The 17,946-nt window shown below is 44.4% G+C and overlaps 1 long non-coding RNA gene and 1 pseudogene across 1 annotated transcript in view; both read left to right on the plus strand.

Annotated features, from left to right (window-relative positions):
- The first annotated feature begins 322 nt into the window (after positions 1–322).
- On the plus strand, positions 323–1,508 carry LOC143651421 (small nuclear ribonucleoprotein G pseudogene; annotated as a pseudogene).
- A 6,615-nt stretch (positions 1,509–8,123) lies between these two features.
- The window catches only part of LOC143652160 (uncharacterized), a 79,751-nt gene continuing 69,928 nt past the window's right edge, over positions 8,124–17,946 (plus strand). The window contains exon 1 of the long non-coding RNA XR_013160450.1: positions 8,124–8,375. This is a non-coding gene — a long non-coding RNA (uncharacterized LOC143652160). The remainder of the gene's footprint in view (positions 8,376–17,946) is intronic.

The following is a 17,946-nucleotide window of genomic DNA, read 5'->3' on the forward strand; positions in this document are numbered from 1 at the left end:
AGTAATATTTCTAAAAATTGAAAACAGTAAAGAAGGAAATAAAACCACCTCAAGATTCCACCACAGAGAAAACCTATACTTTTTATTTTAAAATAATATGTGTGTTGATGTGATCCTGTGAAAATGTAAGTCAATTTGCACCTCTGCTTGAACCTCTGTGGGACCCACATTATTAAAAGGAAAACCTAAAGTCCTTACAGCTGTGCAGTGTATGAGCCCCATCCAAGCCAGCATTCCACTGCCTCTTGGCTTTCGTCTTCCACTCCTCTCTCACTCATATATTCTAGCTTCAGACACACTGGCTTCTCTCCTTCCCTTGAACATGTCAGGTATATCCCTGCCCCAGGGACTTTGCATTGGCTCTTCTCTGTGCCTTGCCAGAGTTCACATGACTCGCTCCCTCATTTGCCTTGGATCTCCACCTTCTCAATGAGATTGTTCCTGGCCACATCCTATACCCCCAGCACTCCCTATCCCCTATCCACTACCCCTGTGTTTTTTTTTCCCTCCCCCGCAGGACTCATCATCTTCTTTGATCCCATGCTTTGCTTTGACTTGCCCTGTTTGTTGCCTGCATTATCCTCCCTCCTCCCACTGAGCTCCTGGTGGGTAGAAATTTCTGTCTGTTTTATTCACTACTGCATAGCAAGGGTCCAGTACATGGTTGGCTTTCAGTAAAATAGTTAAATATATGTTCTGTGTGTGCCCACAGAAGAGATCATACTATGCCCACTGTTTTGTATTTTGGTTTTTACTATATATTTTTACCAATGGAAATCTTTCCCCATTAGCCTACTCATATCTTAGGCGTATGTTTTTTAAAGGCTGCTGGATGTTTCACTGGAGGAATGTACCTCCATTTTATGTAATCAATTTCCTAGTGATGGATATTTAGGATTTTTGCACTTCAAACAATACAATTAAGAAAAAAATTGTTTTACATCTATTATTTGTCTGTGAATATTTCCATGGGGTAAATTGACAACAGTGAAATTGTTGAGTCAAAAGGTAGGTGTTTTTTTTTTAACTTAATAGATGTTATCAAATTGTCCTCCAAAGCATTTGCATACATTTATGCTCCCTCATAGAGTGTGTGAGAATGTTTCTTTACTCACATACTTGTCAGCATTGAATATTATCAATCTTGCTTATTTTTGGCAATATGAAATGAGGAAAATGGCATCTCTGGTTATTTGATCTGTGTTTCTTAAACTATAAATGAGGAGGGTTGTTGTGAATTCTGTTTTAAGTCAGCAAGCACGAGCCCACTGAGTAGATACCAAGAGCAAAGCTTACTTGCCCGGGTTGAAAAAATTTGTCGACAAGTTGTTACTGAAATTAAATGGCAGCAGACATGCCCAAGGAATATGACAGGGATTTGATCCCTTTATAAATCTTGTGATCGATGAATGTGTGGAGACGGCAATGAGTGGGGTATGGAAAAATATTAGAATGGTGTTATGTGAGGAAATAATGTGATAATGTTAGAAGTCTTGAAACAAGTATAGACAAAGCCCGTGTTCAGCAGAGAAATCAATTGCTTTCTAAAGGGCCTGATTTTTTTTCCATTAGAGATTTCTTAAAAAAATATTTTTGTGGGGAAATATCTACACACATACAGTCCAGCCATATTATACAATCAATGGCTCACAAAATCATCATAGTTGTATATTCTTCACAATGATCATTTTTAGAACAGTTGCATCACTCCAGAAAAAGAAAAAAAAAGAACTCATATATCCCATACCCCTTTCTCCTTCCTCTCTGTTTTAGTTTGCTAGCTGCTGGAATGCAACACAACAGAGATGGATTGGCTTTTAATAGAAGGGGATTTATTTCATTAGTTCTTCAGAGGAAAGGTAGCTAACTTTCAACTGAAGTTCTTTCTTATGCAGGAAGGCACAGGGCGATCTCTGCTGACCTTTTCTCCAGGCCTCTGGGTTCCAAAAACTTTCTCTTGGGTGATTTCTTTCTGCATCTCCAAAGGCCTGGGCTGAGCTGCGAGGGCTGAGATGAGATATGCTGAGCTTCTTGGGCTATGCTACATTGCACTCTCTCATTTAAGCACCAGCCAATTAGATTTTTTTAAAACCTTTTTTTATTAATTAAAAAAAATTAACAAACATAACATTAAGATATCATTCCATTCTAGATATACAATCAGTAATTCTTAATATTATAACGTAGTTGCATATTCATCATTTCTTAGAACATTTGCATCAATTTAGAAAAAGAAATAAAAAAGACAACAGAAAAAGAAATAAAATGATAATAGAGAGAAAAAAGTTTATACATACCATACCCCTTACCCCTCGCTTTCATTTACCACTAGCATTTCAAACTAAATTTATTTTAACATTTGTTCCCCCCATTATTTATTTTTATTCCATATGTTCTACTCTTCTGTTGATATAGTAGCTAAAAGGAGCATCAGACACAAGGTTTTCACATTCACAGAGTCTCACTGTGAAAGCTATATCATTGTTCAATCATCATCAAGAAACATGGCTACTGGAACACAGCTCTACATTTTCAGGCTGTTCCCTCCAGCCTCTCCACTACATCTTGAACAACAAGGTGATATCTTCTTAATGCATAAAAATAACCTCCAGGATATCCTCTTGACTCTGTTTGGAATCTCTCAGCCATTGACACTTTGTCTCATTTCACTCTTCCCCCTTTGGTCGAGAAGGTTCTCTCAATCCCTTGCTGTTAATTCTCAGCTCAGTCTAGGGTTTTTCTCAGTCGTTGATGCTGAGTCTCAGCTGATTCCAGGATTTCTGTCCCATGTTGCCAGGAAGGTACACACCCCTGGGAGTCATGTCCCACGCAGAGAGGGGGAGGGTGGTGAGACTGCTCATCATGTTGGCTGGAGAGAGAGGCCACATTTGAGCAACAAAAGAGGCTCTCTTGGGGGTGACTCTTAGGCTTAAACTTTAAGTAGACTTGACCTATCATTTGTGGGGTTAAGTTTCATATGAACAAACCCCAAGACTGGGGGCTCAGCCTATAGCTTTGGTTGTCCACACTGCTTGTGAGAATATCAAGAATTCAACTTGGGGAAGTTGAATTTCTCCCCACTCTCACCATTCCCTGAAGGGGGCTTGCAAATACTTTTCCAGTCCCTGATCAAATCACTCTGGGATTCATCGGGGCATCACTCTGGACAAACCAACAAAATCTCATGTCCTACCTGAGATTCCAAGTACTTATGACATTCAATCAAACTACCTACATGAGTTATATTAGGAAATGCTCTAGTCAAAATATAAATTTTGTAACAAATAAACATTTTTTTGCTTTAGTCTCACACATAAGGTGACATTTTAAAGTATTAATTATCATCTATTTTCAGCACCCAGCAATAATGACATTTCTTTGTTCTTCCTTATGCAAAAACATTTTTAAAATTGGTACATTGTACATTTCACTATTATTATACACTGTAGGTATTCCTAGATTATACCGTCTTGATCTTTAACATCTATCTTTCTTTCTGGTTTCATTTATGTCCCCAGCCCTCCTCCCTCTATCATTCTCACATGCAGCTTCATTCAGTGTTTTAACATAATTACATTACAGTTAGGTAGTATTGTGCTGTCCATTTCTGAGTCTTTGTATCTAGTCCTGTTGCACAGTCTGTATCCCTTCAGCTCCAATTACCCAATATCTTACCCTATTTCTATCTCCTGATGGTCTCTGTTACCAACGACATATTCCAAGTTTATTCACTAATGTCAGTTCATATCAGTGAGACCATACAGTATTTGTCCTTTAGTTTTTGGCTAGTCTCACTCAGCATAATGTTCTCAAGGTCCATCCATGTTGTTACATACTTTATAACTTTATTCTGTCTTAAAGCTGCATAATATTCCATCATATGTATATACCAGTTTGTTTAGCCACTCATCTGTTGATGGACATTTTGGTTGTTTCCATCTCTTTGCAATTGTAAATAATGCTGCTATAAACATTGGTGTGCAAATGTCCGTTTGTGTCTTTGCCCTTAAGTCCTCCGAGCAGATACCTAGCAATGGTATTGCTGGGTCATATGGCAATTCTATATTCAGCTTTTTGAGGAACCGCCAAACTGTCTTCCACAGTGGTTGCACCATTTGACATTCCCACCAACAGTGAATAAGTGTGCCTCTTTCTCCACATCCTCTCCAGCACTTGTCATTTTCTGTTTTGTTGATAATGGCCATTCTGGTGGGTGTGAGATGATATCTCATTGTGGTTTTGATTTGCATTTCTCTGATGGCCAGGGACGTTGAGCATTTCTTCATGTGCCTTTTGGCCATTTGTATTTCCTCTTCTGAGAAGTGTCTGTTCAAGTCTTTTTCCCATTTTGTAATTGGATTGGCTGTCTTTTTGTTGTGGAGTTGAACAATCTCTTTACAAATTCTGGATACTAGACCCTTATCTGATATGTCGTTTCCAGATATTGTCTTCCATTGTGTAGACTGTCTTTTTACTTTCTTGATGAAGTTCTTTGATGCCCAAAAGTGTTTAATTTTGAGGAGCTCCCATTTCTTTCTTTCTTTCTTTAGTGCTCTTGCTTTAGGTGTAAGGTCCATAAACCCACCTCCAGTTATAAGATTTATAAGATATCTCCCTACATTTTCCTCTGTTTTATGGTCTTAGACCTAATGTTTAGATCTTTGATCCATTTTGAGTTAACTTTTGTATAGGATAGCACCAGCCAATTAAACAAACATCATTCATTGCAGCAGGCATGCCTCCTAGCCGACTGCAGATGTAATGAGCAACAGATGAGGTTCATGTACCATTAGCTCATGTCCACAACAACAGAACTAGGTAACTTCACCTGGCCAAGTTGACAACCTAACTACCACACTCTCATTTACCCACAGTATTTCAATTTACCCAACTTTTACCCTTTGTCACCCCCTATTATTTATTTATTTTTATCATTATTATTATCATTTTACTCATCTGTCCATATCCTGGATAAAAGGAGCATCAGACACAAGGTTTTCACAATCATACAGTCACATTGTAAAAGCTCTATAGTTATACATTCATATTCAATAAGCAAGGCTACTGGAACACAGTTCAACAGTTTCAGGTACTTCCCTCTAGCCCTTGCAATGCACCATAAATTAAAAAGGGCTGTCTATATAATGCTGAAGAATAACTTCCAGGATAACTTCTTGACTTTAAAATCTCTCAATCACTGATACTTTATTTTGTCTCATTTCTCTCTTGCCCCTTTTGGTCATGAAGTTTGTCTCATTTCCATGATGCCATGTCCCAGGTCATCCCCAGAAGTCAGGTACCACATTACCAGGGAGATTTACACCCCTGGAGTCAGTCCCATGTAGGGGGCAGGGCAGTGAGTTCACCTGCAGAGTTGGCTTAGAGAGACCACATCTGAGCAACAAAAGAGGTTCTCTGGGAGTGACACTTAGGTTTAATTATTAGTAGGCCTAGCTTCTCCTTTGCAGGAATAAGTTTCATAGGGATGAGCTCCAAGATTGAAGGGCTCAGCCTATTGCATTTGTTGTCCCCACCACTTGTGAGAGTATCAGGAATTCCCCAGATGAGGACATTTAATATTTCCTCCTTTCTCCCCATTCCCCCAAGGGGGCTTTGTAAATACTTTTTTATTCTTTGCCCAAATTACTCTGGGTTATATCGGGGCATCACACTAAACTGTTCAAACCAACAAGATCTCATGCCCTATTCGAGATTCCATATAATTATGGTGCTCAACTAAACTGACCATACAAGTTAAATTAGATAATGTGCTCCCCAAAACATAAATTTTGCACCAAATAAACATCTCTCCGAAGAACCTATTTTAATGTGATTTAATAACTGGGTTGTGTACAGCCTTCATATTAAAATTTTTTGTTAAACTTTTTTAATTGTCAAAAATACTTTCTCAAGTGTTCTAAATATAGGAATAGAATATTGACTTTTATTCTAACTGTGTCTACCATAAACTTTTCCTGATGCTTGTAAGTTGAGACTGATTTCAAAGGTTTCTCTGCATTCAAATAGAATAATCTTATTAAATGTGAAAATCTTGGTTTGAGGATGAGAACCTTGGCATGTCTCTATTAGCCATTTGTATTTTTGTTTTTGTAATGTACCTGTTTAAATCCTATGCCCATTGTTTGAATGGATTGATTTTTGTGTCCTTATAAATTTGAATGAGGTACTTAGTGTTAAGGCAATTATCTCTTTGTACGTCTGTTATAAAACGCATCAGTTTGTCTTTTGACTTTGCTTATGCACTTTTTCTAACACACAATTTATATTTTATGAAAACAAACCTATCAGTTTTAGCTTTATGGCTTCTGGGTTTTCTGCCTTTTTTATTTCTTCCTTCAAAGTCAAGAAATAATTCTTGATTTCCATGCTTTCTTGATTTTCCATGCTTTCTTCTCAAACATTTTACATTGTTGTTGTTGTTACTGTTGTTTTTAATGTTTTAATCTTTGATCTACCCCAAAGTCCCTACCACCATTTATTTACCTGGGCCGGGAGGCTCCCACACTGACTGGTAACTGTGTCCCCCACAGGGGGCCGCCTGGCTGAACTGCCTGGCTCGTGTCCTCTTTACCTGCCTTCCCCAAAGCCTCAATTCAGGTGTCCCTACCCCCGCCCCAAGGAAGTCCCTGTCCTGCAGTTGCTGGTGACCTGTTTGTCTCCTCATTGGGAAGGACTGCTGTTTCAGGACGAGCTGCGTGGCTGGGGTGGGGGGAGGGGCCCGGGGGAGAGACCAGTCACCAGACGGAGGGAGGGCCAAGAACCCAGACCAGAGGCGGGAGGAGGGGACTGAGAGTTCGCCGGGTTATCAGGAGGAGTTAATGAATATACCTCAAACCTTTCAGCTCAGGAATGTTGACCCAGAGATCAAGGCCAAGGGGACCCATGTGGGAGGAGGGGCGGGCACAGAAAACAGAAATGGTGGAGGGACAAGGGCTGTCCTCTGGAATCCCAGGTCAAGGGCCTCCACTGGAGAAATTGAAAGGGCATCTGCTCTCTCTGGCAGGAGGGTTAGGCAGGGGATGAGACAATGGACACAGGCTATGGTTTAAAATAGACCGAGAAAGAGGAACGCTGAAGGCAGAGGAGGTAGAGAACAAGGAGCGGGACCTGGTCTTGAGGCTGACTCCTTCCTGCCCACTGTGGGCGGAGAGAGGCCTAGGCACAGAGCCTTGAGGTCACAGAGCCCTACTCCTGTCCTGGAGAGAGTGGACGAGAGAAGGAAATGACTCCAGACAGTACCCGTTGCCCGCACTTACCTTGGACAGCCTCAACGGTGAGAAGCTGCTTCCTCTCCTGGCCTCATACCATCCTCAAGTTACTGTGCAGAGACAACAGCTACAGCTCGGCTTCCTGGTTCACACTCAGCTCTGGCAAACACTAGCTGACACCCCCTGTGCCTCAGTTTCCCTCTCAATAGAGTGGAGATGATGAACAAGCACAGTGCCCCCATATGAGGTGTTAGTTCACAGGGAGAATTTGGGAGGTCAACTTAGCTGAACTCACTTATCCTCAGAGAGAGACTGGCTGGGGTGGCGGTGGGCGGGGGTGCTACATAGGCTGCCCAGGGATTTGAGAGAGGGAACCCCACACTTACCCTGCTTTGCCTTATTATGGGCTAGTTGAAAGGGGTTAGGAAAGCTCAGTTCTTTATGACACAAGGAAGTCATATTGAGCAGCTGCAGGTCTCAGCCAGGGTATTTCCCTCCTCGGGGCTGACAGCACCTCAGGCCTGGCTTCTTCCCTGACCTGACTCATCCCGGGGACTGGCAGGCTGTGAGGCATCAGGAAGGGCTGGCTGGTGAGATCTCCATGGCCTCCCAGAGCAAGGGTCTGTAGCTCCTTGATCCCACCTCACAGAGGTCTTGAGAGCAGCAAATGCTTTATGCAGGTCACATTCCTAGACCTGTGCCTGGAACATGGTGACACTCAGTAGAGTCCTGTGTCATGAGGCTGGCCACTGCCAAGGCCCCAGCCCTGGGACACCTCACATCTGGGCTGGTATCCGTGCGCTATCAGCTCAAAGCCCATTTGTGTATACGACATTGGGCAAATCGATGGGACTCTGAGCACCTGCTTCCTTGTTTGTAAGGTGGCATAAAAGAGCAGGGCTGATAAGCTCATGGCCTCACCCTGCAGCACAGGGATTAAATGGGATAATGGATGGGAAGCATCCCCAGGGTGCTAAAGATTTGAGAAACATTGTCCCTTACATTCACAAGCTGCTTTGTCATCTTTGAAAGAGGTTTTCAATATCTCATTTGAAACTCATACCAACTTTAAGGTGACTTCATTATCCACAGTGAGGACACTGAGACTCAGAGTGGCCAGGTGACTTCTCTAATATCACAGAGCTGGTAAGTGACAGAGGCTGAACTTGCAACTTGACCCTGAAATCTGTTAACAATCTTGGAGTTTGATAATTTTTGCATCGTTAACGGAATTTGTGGAGGTTGGAGGAATGTAGAATGAGGAAACTCAAACAATAGAGACATGTTTGGGAAGCAGTTAAATCTTTATCTATTAGATTGAATCATGGGAAATTGTTTTATTTCCACCAGTTTTAATTTTAAAAATGGCTATTTTATATGATAGTTTCATATGATAATCTTATAGGTAGACACTTATCCCCAAGCCTAACTTAATGGGTAATTACTGATTTTTGTCAATGGAACAAGAACTTCCAGAGAACAAGCACATTTCTGTGAACATTCAGGTAGAGTAGACTCCACCAGTTGGGAGGCCCCACATGGGTTCTTGGCTGTTGTATCTTTTAAGCTGCTCCTAAAGGCCTGCAGCTTTGGCCCAGAAACTGTGGTTACCCTGGAAAGACCATCAGTGGGCCCAGGAGATAAGCAGTCCAGGTTGTCTTGTGGCCCTGTGGGAGCTTAGCCACAGAGAGGGCAGAGTGGAGGTGGTGGAAGTCAGCTGGGCTGCTGCCCTCCTCTCTCTTTGACCCAGAAAGATGATAATGGGCTTCCAGAGCTATCCAGATGCCTTAGCCAACCACCAGGGTGGAGAAGGTATGTATGTATGGTGGTGTCTGGGGGCAGCTAGACCTTGGTGAGTTTGAGGATATGACAAAGTCCAAGATCCTGGACTCTTTGCCTGGGAAGAAGTTACCTGCTACTGGAGGAGATGAGTTTGAGGGTTCCTGGGACAACTTAGGAATGACAAGGTCAGAGCAACGTGTGCCTGCCCAGCCCCATGGGGAAAGGGCTAGAGGAAACCTCTGAGGTGCCATTCACAGGAAAGATCTTGTGAGTTTAGGGGCCAAGCATAGCTCAGATGACAAAGTGGATGAGATTGGGGCCATGGCCTTCTTTTTATTGCAGTGGGTGACACAAATGTTCAATGCCAGAATTGCAGGCAGTAGGTCTCCCATTTGAGAATTGTTAACAAAGAACTGCTACATTGTAATGAGCCAGTATGGCATGGTAGAGAGACTATGATTTTCTATATGTGTTCAGATACCATTTTTCCCACTAAATAGCTGGGGAAATTGGCCCTTAGGACCAAGGGAGGTCCTTAGTTTCGTGGGTTGTCTGTAAACTGGGGATGAGATGAGGTCATGAAAGGAAGCTCCCTGTACATCACAGGGGCCTTCCCAATGTAAATCCGGGCTTTCTGTGGGCTCCGTGCTCTGTGCCTGGGGCTCTTCCAAATCACAAAGGGCAGAAAGAAGTCAGCCTTCGGGCTGGGTCTACTCTTGTTTTCATTAAACCCTGCCCATCCAGAGTCTGGCTTCCATTGCCTGATTATTTTGCTGGAGAGAGAAGATGCCCTTTTAGTTTTCCAATGAAAGTTCCATGCTCAGAATTACAACAGTCAGGCCCCTGTTCCTCTCTGCCATCTGCTCCTTGGGCTCAGACTCTCCTCCCACAGAAACACTTTAACCTTGATCTCTTGGTTACAGTGGCTGATCTAAAGGTTCAGTGTGTACTCATTAACTCTTCAGCTAACCCTGATCTTAACCTCTTCCTTATCTGGATTTGTGATTCTGTTTTCCATCTGTTGGTCCCTCGCTGGCCTTATGAGTTCCAGACCCCCACCACCACCTCCCCTAAGACACTGTTTTCACGTGTCCCTACCAGCTATTTAGGGTTGGCATCTAAATATTTTACTCTTGGGGAGCAATAAGTTATATGTTTCAAATAATGGAGCCTGAGAAGAATTTTCTATAAAAGCATATAAACAGAATCATGTCTCTGGGGATATAATTGGGAGAACCTGGGCTAATGGAGTGGCATTGCTGTGGAGTCAGAAGGACTTGGGTTCAAGTCCTGGCTCTACCACATATCAGTGGCATGATGGTGGGCCAGGTTAGGGCTGGGTACTTCCTGCTAGGTCTGTCTTGCTCCCAGGCAGTGTTGTTAGTGAAGGACTCCAAGCCCGGTTGTCACCCTGGGGACCTGCTCTGCTGTGTTTGCTTTTCTAGTTGTTTGACATTTAGTGTCCTCTCCTCTTGCCACATCCTGCAGGGGATTTGGCCTTGGTATATCTACCTTTGGCTTCCTTTGCCCACAGGGTCAGAGAGTATGAGCAGCCAAAGGATCTTCTTGTCCTGACAAGACTTGCCCAAAGCACATGCCCTCTGAGAAAGCCCCCAGGCAAAATCAGTGTGTCCTTGGGAAAGCATATCTCACCCTGGGTATGCCCGAGGGCATGAATCCCCAGTGCCCAATGCAGGCCCAGGCTCACAGTGTGTGTGGTGGGGAGTTGGTGCAAGATGACATTAGTCTAAGGAGAGAGAGGTGAGGACCGCACAGGCCAGAGGGCTCAGCTCCCCTTCCCCACGCGGAAAGGCCAGGCCCAGGGAGGGGCCACCCAGGAAACTAAGGCTGGGGGCACCCTTTGTGGCCAGACCCCATGTTTCCTGGTTCTCTTGGATATAACCTCTGGTACAGGGAGCTCCAGAGTGGACTGAGGTAGGCCAGTAGGATTAAAGCTTAACTTCTTTTTTTAACCTTTTTAACCATATTAATCTTTTAAACCACTTTTTAATCTGTTTATATTTATTGGTGAATATTTTAATTAGTTTGGTTTGAATTTTTATTTATTTCATGACTATTATTATATTACATGCCATTATGCATTTATATTTTGCTTTATAGTAAACATAAAACAGTCCAGCACAGCATAGTTGTTTTGATTAATATGCAAAGATATACTTGTTTGAAGATTCCCCTTGGGGTCAATCCAACTACATTGATCTAAATAGAGAGGAACACGAGCCATTGCAAAATACATCCCCAATGTTCCAAGGTCTGGGCCTTTCCTTTTGCTGGGCCTTCTCCAAGCAGGTTCTTCCCATGTCCGTCTGTTGTCACTTCACCCTTCAACTCCAAATTCAACTGCTGTCCTTAGGAAGTCACCTCAATGTTTTTGGTTCTCCCAAAGTGCCATGTTGGAATTTTTTCCCCCTTGCTCCTAGTGCAGGTTATTTAGAATGGTCAGTCTTCTAAAAAGGAGGGATATCCCTGAGATCAGGACATTTCTAACTTGGTGACAGTCCCTTTCATGGATCCTAGCCATTGCTGACTGGACCCAGAACAGACCTTTGTGTGGGGGCACCAGGACATCCAGGTGGCTCAAGGGGTTTAAGGTCTACCTCCCACAGCTCTCTGGCCCAGAGTTTGAGGCAGCTCTTGAGTTAGTCCTTGGGTTGGAAATCACTTTGGGTTTCTATTTTTTAGCAACTTATAGCATTGTTTCTTAAGTCTGCCCTCTCCAGGTGCTGCAGTTGCTCGGGTCAGGCAGGCTGAAGGGGACTGTTCCCCATAGTCCATCAGCAGCACCCAGCTTGAGAGCTCCACTGGGCACTGTGGTGGTGATTTCCTCATCCAACACCAGCAGAGTTGGGAGCGCAGATAAACGTGGAATAGAGAAGCCCCTATTCCCTTGCTGAGATACTTCCTCCGAACCTCTGCTCATCATTGGTCAAAAAGGGAAGGATGAAATCCATGCAGACTACAGAATAGGCTTTTTTGAGTATGTTCTGAGGCTATGGGAGGCTCCAGAATTTCTATAGCATGGTGGCTTAAAGGAACCAAGCTGGTGAGTCCTGGCCTAGAGTTTTGTCTGGAGCTGCCTAGTCTGAGGAAGCACTTTTACTTGGAACTTATGTTTATTTGAGGGTGGCTTGGGTATAATAAGTGAAAACTGTTGAGAGGAGATTAAGGCTGTCCAAGTCCTTCTTAGGCACACCTTACTCAGCTGTCTCTTGTGATTTGGTGGTTCTACAAGCATCAAGGTCAGTATACCTGTGATATTACAGAAGGACCTTTCCTGGATCAAGGTGTGAAATGCAGAAGCTTGGGAAGACCCTCCCTGCTGCTGTTCCAGGAGAACATCAGGCTCATGGCAACTCAATGGTGGTGGTGGGGTTGGTGACTTTTGAACCCAACTCTCTCCCTGTTCAGGAAGGGGAGACTCAGTGTTACTCAGCAGAGCGGGCTGAACCCGGTTCCCTTGTGCTGAAGTAGTCCCTCTTCCTTTAAAGTCTTCAACTGGTTGGATTCTCTCATTGAAGAAGACTCTCCCACTCATTTATCACAGATGTAATCAGTCACAGATGCAATCAACTGACTGATGAGTTAAGTCCATGTCCTGTCTTTACAGTAATGGTTAGGCCAGTCAAGTTGACACATGAACCTAACCATCACAGCGAGTGTTTGATAATGTTTTTGGAAGTTTCCATGGGAAGCAGTTCAGGCTGGTTGTGTAGCCTTATCCCTAAGGAAAATGTAATTCACCAGAGGAAGAATTGTGTCTTCACAAGCTCTTTGACCAAATCCACAATTTTTCCTTGAGTTCCCTTTTTCACGTACATGTGGATCTGTTTTGTGGTCACTTCAGCATCCTTGAAGTTGAGGAGAATGATTCTGTGTGGTATAATTCCTTGGCATCCTCTGAAAACTTACCCACTACCTTTAGACTTTGTTGAGGAACAGCCCATTGCCCGTGGTCAGCTGAGCTGGTTGTCTGGTTGATTGAGGGTGTGATGCAGATGCTAGAAGCCTTTGTAGATTTCAGCCTCCAACCTCTGTGTGAGATTGAGTTTCAGGCTCTCAAGGATTTGTGTGTCTCTGGCCCCAGGGAAACCAAGCCCCTAGGAAGGAAATAACCAATGCAGTGAGAATGCTCAGTGGGGGAAGAAGGTGGTGGTGGTGGCTGATGATAGGCCAGCGCATGGTGCAGGCTGAAAGCAAAGTCAGCCAGATTCAGGGTTATCTTTTGTCTGAATGTGTGGCCTTGCTCATGCTTGGGTGTGTCTGTCTCTTGGGGTCCCTGGGGTCCCTCAGCCAGGGAGATGGAAACTAGGGCAGCACAGGACTGCCAGCTGGAGGAGGACCTAAGAGATGCAGATAGCATCTTCCTGCAAGAGGCAGAGGGGGCAACAAACCCGAATTCAGCCACATGGGATCTCCCACTGGTTGCCCACGGTACCAGGGACTGGAACCAGAGATTATTAAACATGGCCTTGTTAAGCAATTTGCTACATATCTTCACTAAAAGGAAAAGAAAAATATCAGAAAGTTATATAGTGCTTTCTACATGTACTATGTACCCTGTTCTTTACCCTTTACAAACATTAAGTCATTTAAAACTTCAAGCATCCTGCCGGGTAGGTACTGTTATCATTCCCAATTTTTAGATGAGGGAAGTAAAGCCCAGAGTGGTTAAGTTCCTTGTGCCAGGTCACAGAGTGTGTAAAGCAGCAGACCCAAATCAAAGCCCGGGCTGTCTGGGTCCAGTGTCGGTGCTCTCGACTCCCCAGCTTACATCTGCCCATGCCCCAGATGGGTAGGGATGAGCACCTCCATTCATCAGGAAAGTCGATGAGGCTCACAAGTAATGTCAGGGACTTTCCCACCTATATTGGGGGCAGGCCAGATCAGGGAGGGATGACTTTGTATCACTGCAGCCCCTGGAGGTTCCCCCCAATCCCATCATGGATGGGGCAGCTGCTCCCCAGAGGGGAAGGTTCTGCCTCAGGACACTCAACCAGAGTCTGGTGGAGCTGTGAGGACAACCCAGATTGTCTGGCTTACTGCCATTCTCTACCCAATTCCACAGACTTCAGCAATTTCCACCTTCTTAGGACAGTTATAGCCTACGCTTTGGGGAACACTTAAAGTCTGATGTTGATTATTCATTGAGTCCTATATTGCAGGCTGGACATGCAAGCTGAAAAAGGACAAAGCCTCATTTGTGAGCCACTTGCAGAATTTTGCTTTAGTCTCTAGATTTGTCTTATTATGCCCCTATGTGCAGAATGTGAAAAGTGAGGCTCAGAATGGATAGGTAACTTGTTCCAGGTCACACACCTAGTCAGTCAGAGCTGGGAGTGAACAGGTCTCTGCTTTTCAGGGCTGTGCCTTGCCTTCAGCTAAGGTGTCTATGTATGTAACTGGTCTCCTCATGAAGAATAGAACTCACTGAATGTGGGTTCAAGTCTTCTTCTAAGCACCCACCAACCGAACTCAGAGCTGAGGGCTACTCAAACTTGGCAATGTATGCATTTTGGCCCAGGTTTTCCCATGCTGTGGGTGGCTATCTTGTGCATTGTAAGATGTTTAGCAGCATCCCTAACTTCTACATGCTGGATTCTAGTGGCAAAGCCCTCTTCCAGATTTTTAATGGCAAAATATTTGCAGACATTGTCTAATGCATCTGGGGTCTAAATCTCCCTGGGGTGGCAAAGCTTTGTATCCACCCCCCCCCCCCAAATTATGTTCTTAAAGTTAATCCATCCCTGGGGTACAACTCATTATAAGTAGGGCCTTTTGATGAGGCTACTTCAGTTAGGATATGGCCCATGTCAGTCAGGGTGGGTCTTAATCCCATTACTGTAATCTTTTAAAAGCAGAATGAAATTCAGACACATAGAATGAAAAGGACACAGGAACGCGATAATGAAAGCCAATGGAACACGGTAGAGAAAGGAGGCCAGCAGATGCTGCCATTTGCCTTTCTATGTGACAGAGGAGCCAAGGATCGCAAAAGCTGGTCTTTGTAGAGAAAGCATCACCTTGATGACACTATAATTAGTACTTTTTCCTGACCTCAAACACTGAGCCAATAAATTCCCATTGTTATCCTGACCTACTTCATGGTATTTGCTTGAGCAGCCCAGGAAACTAAAAAGCACACCCTGTGGGGCACCTGCAGCAGGTGCTCCGAGTAGGCTGACTGACAAGGGGGCCTCTTCTAACTGATGAGAGAGAAGTTTTAATCCATTCAAAGAGGTTTGGGTTAACCAAGATCTCGCTGACTTTCCTGCATTGGAGCCAAAGTTTATTTGTCCAAGTCAGATAAGGATGTCCACTCTTCCCTTGGGAGATTCTGGGTGGGGTCCCAGGATTCTTCAGCGGCATTGGAGCACATAACATCCTCTTTCTATCACCATGTGATCAAACCAAATATCCTGCAGTTCTTCTACTCTCTAGAGCTTAGTGACAGCTTCCTTGGAGCAGCCATGGACCTGAAGCCATTACACACCCATGTGGACTCACACCCCACAGACACCTGTCCTGATACAGGGGGCCCTGTATTAGTCAGACCCCAAGGGCATGTTCAGGCAGAGGTACCTGCCATCAGCTCACCTGTCTATTCAGGCACCTACTTTGTCCCGGGCCTGTGCTTAGCACTGATGGTGGTCAGAGATGAGGGTCTCCCCAGGAGAGTGCCTAGATGGGGGCTAGACATAAGTATACAGTGATATTGAGAAAGCTTTGCTTTTAGCTTCAGACACAATTGAATTTTAACTCTGGGTTTGCCATGACCTTCTGTTTAGTGTCTCTGAGCCTTCTTTTGCCTAAACTACAAAATGGGACTGTTGGAGAATTTAGTGAACTATGCCAACCCTAAAAGCCAGTGGGGTTACATGAAATCAGTGTTGTGGGGTAGACTGTGGTGGGGCCTACAGGGTCAGCGTGGGGCCAACAGAAGGAGATGGAGCTACAAACCCAGATAAGAAAGAGGTTAAGATCAAGGTTAACTGAAGAGTTAATGAATACACATTGGATCTTTCAGATCAGTTGTTGTAACCAAGGGATCAAGGCCAAGAGGGCCCATGTGGGAGGAGGGTCTGGACCCAAACAGCAATTGGGGGATATGGGAGCAGGGGCCTGGCTCTAGCAATTCTGGGTGAGGAGATTTCACTGGAGAAACTAAAAGGGCATTTTCTCCTTCTAGGAGGGTAGTTAGTGAATGGGACACAGGCTATGACTCAGGCAGGTGTTTATTGGTAAGAATTGGTCCTGAGAGTGACCTCTGTGGGTGGAGAGAGACCCAGGCACAGAGCACTAAAGCCACAGAACCTACTCCTGTACCAGAGAGGGTGGGAGAGAGAAGGAAATAATAGACAGCACTCACTTGCCAGCATGTTCCATGGACAGCCCCCTACGATGTGCTGGGAACTTCCTCTCTTGGCCTCAGTCCACCTCCAGTTTACTGTATAGAGCTATGGCTGTGGCTCAGCTTCTGGGATTAACACCTTGCTCTGCCAAGTACTAGCTTACACTCTCTGTGGATCAGTTCCCTTCAATACAGTGGAGATGTTGAACCAGGCACAGTGCCTCTCAGCACCCATACATGGCGTTAATCATGGGGAGATTTAGGGAGGTCGACTTACTCAGCAGATCTTACTTAACCGCAGAATGGCTGGCTGGGGGTGGGGTAGAGGCAACACAGGCTGCCCAGGAATTCAGGGGAAGAGACCCCACACTCACCTCACTTTACTTTTTCACAGACTAGTCTAGAAAGGTATTTAGGAAGGCTCAGTTCCTTATGAAGAATGTGAAGTTGACAGCTGCAGATCTCTGCCAGGAAGCTTCCCTCTTCATGGTTGACAGCACCTCAAGCCTGGCTTCTTTCTTGACCTGGCTCATCCTGTGAATTGGCAGGCTGTGAGGCCATCAGGAAGGGTGAGCTGGTGAGATCCCCATGGTCTTCCCAGAACAAGGGTCTGTTACCTCCTTGGTCCTACCTCACAGAGGTCTTGAGAGAAGCAAATGATTTATACAGATCAGATTTCTATACTGGTGCCTGACACATGGTGACACTCAGTAGAGCCAGCTACCTGTGTCACGGGGCTGGTCACTGCCAAGGTTCCAGCCCTGGGACACCTCATATCTGGGCTGGTATCTATGCCCTATGGGCTTAAAGCCCACTTGTCTACACAAGTTTGGGCAAGCCAGTGGGACTCTCTGAGCATCTGTTTTTTCATTTGTAGAGTGGCATAAAAGAGCAGAGCTGATAAACTCATGGCCTCACACTGCAGAACGGGAATTAGATGGAATAATGGATGGGAAGCATCCCCAGGGTGCCTGGCTTGTAGCAAGATGCTAAAATATGAGAAACATCATCCCTTCCATTCACACACTATTTTGCTATCTTTATACAACTGTTACCAATATCTCATTTGAACTCACATCAACTCCAAGGTGGTTTCATTATCCAACATGAGGGTGTGAGGCTAGAGAGGCCAGGTGACTTCTCCAATGATACACACTGCTAAGTTTCATTGGATTTCAAACCCTATCTTTGAACCTTGAAGACAGACAACATTCCATGTACTTGATGATGGTCCATTAATGAAATCTGTTGAGGTCTGTGGTGTCTGATTTGGGAAAACTTAAGAGGACATGACATTTGCTAGGAAAATAGTTAAACATTTATCTATTAGATTGAATCTTGTGAAATTGCTGCTATTTAACCATATTGTCTTTAAACAGAGATTTTCATATACCTCAAACAATACCTGTAGGTAGACCTTCATCCCCAAGCCGGGCTTAATGGTGGTTATAGCTTTGTGTGGCATGGAGGAAAATGAGTTCTATAGGAGAAACTCATTTATTTGAGATTCAAGGGTAACAGACTCCACCAGGTGGGAGGCCCAGTAAGACTTCCTGGCTGTTGTAT

Source organism: Tamandua tetradactyla, chromosome 12, assembly GCF_023851605.1.
Source record: "Tamandua tetradactyla isolate mTamTet1 chromosome 12, mTamTet1.pri, whole genome shotgun sequence".
Lineage (NCBI taxonomy): Eukaryota > Metazoa > Chordata > Mammalia > Pilosa > Myrmecophagidae > Tamandua > Tamandua tetradactyla.